Source organism: Sinohyriopsis cumingii, chromosome 1 (assembly GCF_028554795.1).
Source record: "Sinohyriopsis cumingii isolate HCF-2022 chromosome 1, ASM2855479v2, whole genome shotgun sequence".
In the NCBI taxonomy this organism is placed as follows: Eukaryota; Metazoa; Mollusca; class Bivalvia; order Unionida; family Unionidae; genus Sinohyriopsis; species Sinohyriopsis cumingii.
In genome coordinates this window covers 4,556,338-4,568,454 of record NC_142961.1, presented here as the reverse complement: position 1 = coordinate 4,568,454, position 12,117 = coordinate 4,556,338, and the positions used below count along the sequence as shown (strand labels likewise).

The 12,117-nt window shown below is 33.1% G+C and overlaps 1 pseudogene across 1 annotated transcript in view; it reads right to left on the bottom strand.

The window, feature by feature from the left end:
• The window catches only part of LOC149806338 (dynein light chain Tctex-type protein 2B pseudogene), a 30,610-nt pseudogene that overhangs the window by 17,844 nt on the left and 649 nt on the right, over nt 1–12,117 (bottom strand). The window lies entirely within an intron of this gene.

Here is a 12,117-nt window from a genome sequence, read left to right as displayed (position 1 = left end):
CCTAGTGACGCCATGAGTTACCTCATTGTGTGACACCAACCCTAGTGACGCCATTGCGACCATGGGCTTGTATTAGTTGTTGCTTTTTGTATTGCTTTCTGTATTTCTCTCTGTTCACTGAAGATCTGAATTTGGCTGTAGGATTCTCCAAGAAATGACTTATCAATTCCATATTTCATGATAAATTACTTCTTCAAACGTTTGTGGTCAAAAAACAAAAAGACAAATTAGTTCGAAAGGGATTAGTACTTAAATACAGTGAGATTTTAGTATTTTATGAGACAGCTTTTATTAAAACTAAAACAAGATATTTCACATAAAATTTAAAAATCTGCTTTCCACATCTCTAAAGAAAGATAAACTATACAAATGATGAATAATATTTTCAACGAATTGTGATTGCCTATGACTGAGATGGTTACAGCGATAACACACACACACTCACACGGCAGTCTTAGGTTATCACCATGTTCAAGTCTTTCTCTTATCGATCATGTCTGCTAGAAAAGAAGTCATAGTTTTCGTTCTTTCCCATTCATTCAGATATTTTACTTTATTTTATTAATTCTTTTATATTTTGGTGAAAAGGTTACTTTATTCAGTATTCATGTGAACAAATAAACAAACACACGAATTATTAAACTAAATAAATAAAGAAGTAAAGAAATAATTACATTAATTAACTGATAAATGCAACATTTAAATATGTTCAGTACATCGGTGAATGTCAAATTTACACAAAAGTGACAAACTTCCTTGGCTATGATAAACTGTAGTTATACACAACATATGTCAAATTTACCTAAACGTGACAAACTTCCTTGGCTATGATAAAATGTAGTTATACACAACATATGTCAAATTTACACAAAAGTGACAAACCTCCTTGGCTATGATAAAATGTAGTTATTCACAACATATGTGCTCTTCTGGAAGAATGAATCTACTCCACACATATATAAATAATAACGCCGTGAATTAGATAGCCAACGTTTCTATTCCATTTAAAAAGCAGAGGGACACATAACTACATATGATGAAAAACGATCGTGATCCTGGCATCTATGTCATTCTTTCTTCAATTTTTATCAAATTCAAGTACTAAGTTATCAGTCATAACGATCATGTACTAAATTATCGGTCATAACGATCATGATGTACGTATCATACACATCATCCAAATATGTATTCCTCCAAATTACTTATATGATGATTTTAAAAAAAAAGAGTAAACATTTATAAGAAAGTATCGAAAATACTGTATTTTAATTAGTGCATTATATTCATTTTTCTAGAAAAGGAAGGAAGTAATTGTAATGCCCATCTTGTTTTTAGTTTGTGATGATTTATCAAGCGCTTAAAATGAAGCCTGTACGAGTTTAACATATTTGATTTTCAAAAAACCTGTGCATTTTGTTTTCGTTTTTGAACAGATCATTTGTAGAATTTCAGATATCCTATGTAAGTTAGAACTGGAAGCTGCTTCTGAATAGATTTTCAAGTATACAGTTGGTTTATTGCTTCAGTGTCCTCCATAAATTAAGTAAACTTGTCAGGACTAAAGTGTCATTATTTATTTACTTCTATTATATACTCCAATGTGTGATAATACATGTTAGAGGCTCTGCGGAAAATAAGTTTATTTCTATAGGCATAAGGAAATAAGGAAGTGTTTGTGGTGTCGCCTCAGTTTCAAAAAGGTTATGCACATGTCGTGCCACTCCTAGGTTTCGTATTTTGCCTAGGGTTAGATTTTTAAAGAAAAAAATTTCCTCAATTGTTGTACTGGCTATTATAATTATTAAAAAAAAAAACATACATATCTTGGGTTTTGTTCAAAGAACTTTTAATTCCCTTTATTTTGGTGCATGATTGATGTGTGTAATATGGGTTATAGAGTATATAGCTTGGCCTTACTTCCGATGTTCACATTTAAAAAACTGCCAGCTTCACTTGGTTATTTTCCCTTCCTGGTCTTGTGAAGTCATTTTTAAATAAATAAATAGCCGATAACATTTGTTTTACATTCAATATATTTCGTAATTCGTTCATTGCAATTTCATCAGATGGTGTTGTCTAGGCTGGCAAAATCTGTTTTCGTTTTCCCTAATTGAATAAATGTTAAAGATAATGTTGTTTAGACTAATTCAGGCCCAAGAGCACAGTCATTGTAGTTAGCTGCGTGCTTAGATCATGTACAATTTCGACAAGTAAAATATCCAAAGAAATTTCATTCACAGTACCTGAAAGTAACAGATGTATACCAATTTTCTCTCCATTGTGTATGTTGCAAATGTAGACAACTTCACATTTACCCTCAGAAGTTCATAATATCAGCAGATCGACCCTTATGTAATCTGTGTTTTAATTCCTTATTTATGTATTGTATAAGTTACCTCCATGATATGGGATTGCCTCCTCCTGGTGGGTATTTGCAGTAAATAGCCGAAATCAGCACTTTTAAAAAGGTTTCAGTAGTTTTCTGCGCACCTAAGGCTTCCGTCACCAATATTGAAGCAAAAGGCATACCGACATTTAGAAATCACATTTTCATATGCATTACGATTCGAAATGTGTGATATTTTTGTACACTTTATGAATATCACTTTACCTAATTAAAGTACGATCGTTCTTTCTTGATACAAAATGGATTTTGACCCAAAATAACACGTGATCCAATATTTACAGAAATGACATATTGTTACGCAGAATTACCCGAGGCGTTCATGATTGGCCGACACGGTGATATATATATATATATATATATATATATATATATATATATATATATATATATATATATATATATATATATATATATATATATATATATATATATATATATACCATATGGTGGTTTTATTTATTTATTATAATATCAGGGAAGCATTAAGCAAAGGTCATCTTTCTTAAAGATGCGTTATTAAAGGTCATCTTTCTTAAAGATGCGTTATTATTAAAATATCTGCTGTGGAAAGGTAGACCATTTCCAAAAAGTGGAACAACAAATATGATACTAAAAGTAATACACAACGTTGATGAATATTTTATCTGGCAGAAATAACCGATTGGTCCGAATGGCGAAACTGAGCACTGACGTATGCGTGCTGTATCGTGTATTGAAAAAGTGGAGATAAGCATGGAATAGCTTATTGTGTAACCATATATGGCTCCCCCCCCCCCCCATTTTTGTTCAGAGAAAGACCAAACTCTATCTGACTTATACTTACCCAGAATACAAGAATTTTTAATAATTTAGTCACCTGGATTAATAAAACCTTTAATCACAGAAATATTCTACAACTAATTATTTTGTGAGTATTTTCAACTGAACATTCCTTAAACATCGACCATTAATTTTAATTTGGCTACAATATATCCGATTGTACCTTTATACTATTACCTGGAATAATGTACATATTCTTTTTTAATAATGTAGATATATCTTTGTCCCTACGACGATAGCATGTACACTAACCTGCGTATTTCATTAGCATTGATCTGCATTTGCATGCAGGTGTAATTTCCTTTCTTTTCATGTTTTCTTTGTATATTAGAATAGACCGTTATGTAATGATGTTCTTCATCGTACTAGTAGCCATTAATTTAATTAACAATGTACCCTTCAAGTCCTTTGGGGCTATTAGAATGACTTTTGTATAAAAACATGACTTCTTACATAGTTTTTAAAACAAGGTCTTCTTACACAAACCGCGAGAAGGACTGTCTTAGGACTGCCAGTGTTGCAGTATGACTGTGTCATGTATTTCTTATTTGTGGTTAATCACCGTTTTCTTTACTAGCCATTAATAAGATCTAAGCGTTTTGAATGGTTAAGGGGGTGGGTATTATGAAAGATAAAATAGGTAAGCGAAGAGAACAGAAAGATCATTATACTCGGGCTGGAAATTAGAGGATTGTGCTTCAAGGGAGGTGACCGTTATGGATGGTTTCAATGTATTCCTTCCACGAAAACCAGCTGAGTGGACAGAAATAAGATTGCGTTGGCGCATATTCTTCGATAAGGACAATTTTGTTCAACATAGGTTTTTAATTAAACAGACCACTCAGAATTTCACTCGTTGTTATATTTAAAGATGCAAATAAGCGCTATATTGTGATGCGGAAGATTTATGTTGTAATACATATTTCTTCAATCGCACCTACCAACCTATCTACCTACCTACCTATCTGCATACATACATACATACATACATACATACATACATACATACATACATACATACATACATACATACATGCATGCGTGCATGCATGCATGCATGCATGCCATACATACATACATACATACATACATATTTGACTGCCTGCCTGCCTAAAAATCTATTAGACCATTCACACACACACACACACGCAATACACGCACACGAGCGCGTTTTGTACAGTCGGAAATGGTTCCGACAATACCTGATGTACACTTCTCGTAGTTAACAGATTATATGCAATGACGACAATTTTATTTTGTATTCATTCTTTATAAATTTTGCATGCTCGTTAACGAATGTGGTGCAAAAAACGTTCACGGTACTGGTAGATTCTTCAAACTGCAGTGACAAAGTCATACTACTGTCAAGTAGAGATACATGCTTCGATAGTATTCGGAGGCAATACAATACTGACTGACTTCTCTTTTGTCATAGTCAAAAGGATTTATCGATAGAGGACTTTTTCTTACACACACACACACACACTTCCAAAAAAACCCACAAAACAACAACAACACAAAAAACAACACAAAAACAAAACAACAATAAACCATACTACAGGATATTTCGACAATTGGCTGCAAATTATTAGCGGAGAGTTTAAATGCGCAGTCGGGTCATTTGTTGGAAATGAAATCTAATGCTGAAGCATGAATCACCGTATGCAATCGTATATAGGATTCCTCACTTGATTCAGACAGCAGGACTAGACCTATGTGTCAAGATTTCCATCGTCCACTGTCTTGATAGGATATAGATGTAACGTAGACCTTGATGTGTAAGTACATTATGTGGTACCAAATCGGGGTTTGAGCAGTTTCGCAGATAGTTTTTCACTTTGGCTGGTTCAGTACCATACGGAATACTTCAGACTTCTCTCAGTCAATCCCCAATCCGCTTAACCGGTTCCCAGTCATCATAAAAGAATCATTTGGATTACGTTAGGGTAGCTATTTATCAATACCCTTACCAAAAAAATCAATAGTTCGAACAAACACATTTGCGTCAGTAGGTGATCATGTTTTGAAATGCAGCCTATAAATATTGTTTTTGAGTATGCATTCTAAACAAAACTTAAAGAAAATCGATTCATAGAATCGAAATGCTGTACTATAACTGTAGCATAATATTGATATATCATTACATATATAGTTTCTTGTAAGTATGGCACGCCTAATGGCATTTCTTAAAATGACATGACAAAAAAAGTAATTCCCACCCTGTGAATTTTGACTTACAGTAATCAGATGGTGGTCATCTCTATCTCTCTCTCCCTCTCTCAACATATATATATATATATATATATATATATATATATATATATATATATATATATATATATATATATATATATATATATATATATATATATATATATATATATATATATTGCGTCTTAATTTAAAATAGTTGTAGTTAATATACAGTATGCACTGTGCTTGAGATAATATCGCCAGTTGGTGTTGAGGAGGTACCGTGATTAATTCCTGTCTTCAAACAGGTCGGTTCAATACATAATCGACCCCACCCTTACACACTTTAATTTGCACACTGACGGGCTTAAAATAAAACGCAACAAGAATTTCAAATACACATTATCCCTTCGCATGGTGTCTGTGTACTATCAACATCCAGATTTCAAAACTTTTATCATGAACAAAATTTTCTGAAATAGAGAGAAAGTCCAGAAATCCAGGTACACTCACACCACTCAGCGGGAAACGAGCTGTGAATTAGTACCATTAGACGTGGCCAATCTGCTGCATTTTATCACGTTTTTAAGAATTACATTTTTATAATTTCCAAAAATACAAAATATTCAGTTTATAGACGAACTAATATATAGATTATCGGTAAGTATTCATTATAGCACGAGAACATTACCGACTTCTTTTCTTTGCCCCTGTTGACATTTATGGAGCACTTATTGCGTTTCTGAAGTCAGTTAGTAAACAATTTGTACTGATTAAATACACGCTTTGAATATAGACAGCTTACTTTTTGTACTCTATACTATTTATAACCCAGATACTTTCTGATGTGCAATATGGAAAATTCAATCTTTGATGAATTTTCAGTACTGTGAATGTGCCATCATGTTGATGGCCATTTTTTCTCTTTTGACTGATTGTCAGCATGAAACAGAAACAACTTATAAAGAGACAAGTTCTCCCTTACGTTCGCTGTAGAATATTATGCAGTTTTCATGGTTGCTGCAGATCGATATGTTCTCAGCGAGTGCGTGCTATATAATTATAGGTTACTGCGCTTGTATTAAAACAAATGAAGGATTTTTTTCTAAATAATAATGTCCTTCTTGTTAGCCTGTTACCCTAGCTTCCACAATGGTCCGCTCACGAGGAAAGGCACAATTTCGCAATTTCTCACCGTAAACCTCCCCTCTACTCACACATAATGGCTAATAATGACAGTATTGCATGGTAAAACTTAAACGACTATTCATTACATCGTTAGTAGACTTAGTTGTGACTAATACAACGACAAAGCCGGTGTCCACACAGCTGGAAATACCCGATATAAGGATATTTCTATAATGTCAACGCATCTTTTTTTTTTTTATATTACTTCCACCATCTTTAATTTCTCAGCTGATATTGACCATTTGAAGGGGTGTGCCTGGCCTTGTATGCGGAGCATATGTGAGGTCAGGGTATCGGGCTAGCCTCCTTATGTGCTTTGACAAATTTCCACGAGGTTTAATTTAATTATTAAGTTCGTCAGATTTTCAGAGAATTCTGATACTTAAAGGTCTACTAGAGATATATACGGTTGTTGTTTATATCCACTTCTATACGTATTAATAAAATATAAAATCTCTAACAAATATGTAAGATACTGTAAACGTGCTATTTGTTTGCAGTATTCTTACTTTGTTAACAGTAAAACTAATCACTCTTAAAGTATATTATTTCATTCCTTCTGTAATATTGATATTTCGCCTGTTTGTTCACGTACAAGGCTTAAGTTAGCTGTCATTGTACTGCGTTTTATTACTCTTACCTATAATAAATAGGCGTTAGATTTCACGAAATTAGAAATGTACGTTGATTTTGTACCCATGAGATTCTTAATGTTCCTGATTTTTTGTCACTGTCAACAAAGACAGATTTGTAAATTGATAATATGAGTTCATTATGAAGTGAGAAATAAAATATAGCTCTTCCAGAACTACTTTACCTTGAATAAGTAATTTTTGTTTAAAATTACGAACTTTTTTGGCTTAAAGATGCGTTGATTCAATCGATCTTAAAATACCTGTTTTGTACATTATCACGTAAGCTTAAAAGAATACACATGCAGTACTTAGTAAATGTGTCCACTTACCTTTTGATTGTACATATTCTTAATTGTTGTTCGGTTATATAATATTCCATTGTAAGGAGGAAAATTAAAATCTTGTAAGTGTTCACATATGATCACAGGACTCTGTCTATCTCTGAGTGAGAAAGGGTAAACTAATGACATTGTTAACAATGTTTCTTTTGTAAAATTACTTATATGTCAGGGTAGATGACAACAGTGAAAGTCCGACCTTTTCTTTGCCATACTGAACAGGACGATACAAAACATAGCTTTACAACTGTGAAAGTCTGGCCTTCTCATTGCCATACTGAACAGGACGATACAAAACATAGCTTTACAACTGTGAAAGTCTGGCCTTCTCATTGCCATACTGAACAGGACGATACAAAACATAGCTTTACAACTGTGAAAGTCCGACCTTTTCATGGCCATACTGAACAGGACGATACAAAACATAGCTTTACAATAGTGAAAGTCCGACCTTTTCATGGCCATACTGAACAGGACGATACAAAACATACCTCCACAACAGTGAAAGTCGGGCATTTTCATGGCCATATTGAACTGAACAATATAAAACATATCTCCATAACAGTGAAAGTCAATCATTTTCATGGCCATATTGAACAGAACAATATAAAACATATCTCCATAACAGTGAAAGTCAATCATTTTCATGGCCATATTGAACAGAACAATATAAAACATATCTCCATAACAGTGAAAGTCAATCATTTTCATGGCCATATTGAACAGAACAATATAAAACATATCTCCATAACAGTGAAAGTCAATCATTTTCATGGCCATATTGAACAGAACAATATAAAACATATCTCCATAACAGTGAAAGTCAATCATTTTCATGGCCATATTGAACAGAACAATGCAAAACATATCTCCATAACAGTGAAAGTCAATCATTTTCATGGCCATATTGAACAGAACAATGCAAAACATATCTCCATAACAGTGAAAGTCAATCATTTTCATGGCCATATTGAACAGAACAATACAAAACATATCTCCATAACAGTGAAAGTCAATCATTTTCATGGCCATATTGAACAGAACAATATAAAACATATCTCCATAACAGTGAAAGTCAATCATTTTCATGGCCATATTGAACAGAACAATGCAAAACATATCTCCATAACAGTGAAAGTCAATCATTTTCATGGCCATATTGAACAGAACAATGCAAAACATATCTCCATAACAGTGAAAGTTAATCATTTTCATGGCCATATTGAACAGAACAATACAAAACATATCTCCATAACAGTGAAAGTCAATCATTTTCATGGCCATATTGAACAGAACAATGCAAAACATATCTCCATAACAGTGAAAGTCAATCATTTTCATGGCCATATTGAACAGAACAATACAAAACATATCTCCATAACAGTGAAAGTCAATCATTTTCATGGCCATATTGAACAGAACAATATAAAACATATCTCCATAACAGTGAAAGTCAATCATTTTCATGGCCACAGTCAAAAGGACGATATAACATTACCTCCAATACAAAAAGAATCAAGATTTATTTTTATTTGCAACGATCGCATCGAAAACGAAAGACATTTTTTGTGGGGTGGGTGGGTAAATTTAAGCGTGGAATATACAACAGCATACGACTTTAAAAGAGTAAATGTCTCTCAAATTAAATGACGATGTAAAAGTACTTTATTGCATTTGTATGGAATTATTCTATTTTGAAATTATTAAATTATTTATGCAATGGGCAGGGCATTTGTGTTAACATTAAGATGAATATTTCAAAATATATTTTGCCGTTTCAAGACACATTTTCTCTATTCGCATGTATGTTGTTGCGTGCTTCTCATCTCCAGTGGTACACGATCTTGTTTATTTTATATGTTTCACAGTAGAAGTGTCAGCTTTTGATTAAAATATGATCAAGATAACATGAAAGGGTGAACGGATTGAAGTTTGATTTTCACAGCCCAAGTAAAAATAGTATTCTTATTAAACATATTCTGTAGTTGGATATTACTATTATTGTATAGCTATATAGAAGTCCGTCATCTTAATTTGGAGTCCCCTTAAGGTAAGCAATGGTGTCAACTCTTTCGTTACTTGATATCTTGCCTAAATTATAACCACTTGATTCGTCAATAAGCTACCCGTATGTAATGTTTGTACCAACAAAAATACTAAGTTTTCTTTAGGAAATAAAGAAAGGTATGTTTTTCAGAAAGTAAAGAAACCAAAATTAACTTGATCGCTGAATAAAAATTCAGTCATCCAAGGAGAAACAATTATCTTTTAAAGTGCTACTTTGACCATTCTTTCTGTGGAAAAAAACGTTTATCTTATATTTCTTTTTCAGTCTGCAATAAATAATTGAAATTCGGCACCAAAACAGACTGACCGACAGTGAGATAATCAAACAGACTGGCCGATAGTCAGAGAGTCAAACAGACTTGCCGTTAGTGAGACAATCAAACAGACTGGCCGACAGTGAGATAATCAAACAGACTGGCCGATAGTCAGAGAGTCAAACAGACTTGCCGTTAGTGAGACAATCAAACAGACTGGCCGACAGTCAGATAGTCAGCGGTTACAATATATATATATATATATATATATATATATATATATATATATATATATATATATATATATATATATATATATATATATATATATATATATATATATATATATATATATATATATATATATATATATATATATATATAATTTAGTAGCTCAGTGAAGGGGCCCCGAGTGGCCGAGTGGTCTAAAGCGCTCTTCGTTACGGATCACTGTCATCTCACCTCTGTCTGCGGCGGTTCGAGTCTAGGATTCAGCCAATGTGGGTATGTGATAAAGCTTGCCAGTAGCTTCTCGTGGGTCGGTGGTTCTTTCCGGGGTTTTCTGGGGTTCTTCCTCCACCATTAATACTGGCCGCCATGTATAGCCTATCGTGTGCTGAAAAATGGCGTTAAACCCCACAACAACAACAACAACAAAGCTCAATGAATATAAATGACGTTTTCATCTTGGCAAATGTTCTCTTTCGCGCTGTAAAGTCAACTCATGAGGTTCTCAGAAATATGGAGAAAAACTGAGATGTGTAACCAGTCATCGGGTCATATGATCTATTCAGCATATCAAATTGTGTAGCGGAACAAAAGCTAACATTTATTTTGTAAGATATGTTGAAGCTAATTCTTGAATCTTACGATTCTTTCATTCATAATTGATATTGTATTGTCTGATATTTCCTGAATACCGTTTTCTGTTTATCTAAAACTGAATAAAGTTTCTATACATGACATGAAGTATAGAAGCAAGGTATTAACTTCCTCTGGCACTCATTACATGTATAGATTCCACATATCTATTATGAGCATGACATTGGTGGTTGAAGTCAAATAACGAAAGCAAATGAATTTGATGTGTGACAATGGCATTATCACATTTGCATGTGACATACAACTGTATTGAAAAGACCTATATGTGCTATTACTGCACTGATGAAAACTCTTTTGTCGAGTGTGATATAGGTATTTTTTGATGTGAACTGCACAGAGAATATGTATGCATGTTGACGTATAACCCGAGAAAAAATCTTGGCCTTTTAAGTTAATACGGTTTATGTAATAAATATTGACCCTGTTTTAAAGATATTGCATGTATTACCTTTATCTATTATTGTATATACATTGTTCAGAATTTTAATATATTTTTGTTTTATATTTTATCCTTATGTACTTAATGTTTACTTTTTTCTTTAAGGTTTTATCTTCTTAAGTTTTTATGATATTAATTTTTTGCATTTTTTTCGATCAATACCTTCAGTTGACACCAAGTATCTACTTTTAATAAGATTATTGTGTATGTACATGGGATGGATGAGAATTAAATCGTTATTACGTTGCTTAGGTCTTGAATATACTCAAAATGTTTGGCATATAGTGACGAGAGACTGGCACCGCGCAGGGAGGGATACGTCTTCTCCAAACTTGATGTAGTAAGACAGTAAACATGACCTTTCCATGCCAGCGGCATTGATGTCCAAAACGCCACGAGTGAATGCCGTTTTCTTTTTCATTTTTTGTTGTCAAAAACAATGCTAACTCAAAAGAAATTACCAAAGCACATTTACTAATATGTCAAAAAAGCTGTCCTCCTTTGTTAGTGTTAGATCGTATATAACAAGTAAAGACAAAATCATTAATACTTGAAGCTACGTTTTCTGTCAATTAGAAAAAAGAATGAACATACATACATACATACAATACTTTCATACATGTTCATTAGAGTTTTATACCATCTCCATCATAAACACATCAAAAACAAAAAAGCTTGCTACAAAGGCGATGTTATTTCAATGCTTGGGTAGCAGACACACCCGCGTGTCGATCATTAATTAATTCCCATTCAAGTACATAGTCATTCCGGATTTCTACGACAAAAAAATCATGATATATAAAGGTTGTTATAAAGAATTATAAATATACAGCAAAGAGAGCGGATATTGCAATCCTTGTATCCTACAGGAGAATGTTTCATACCATTAACATTT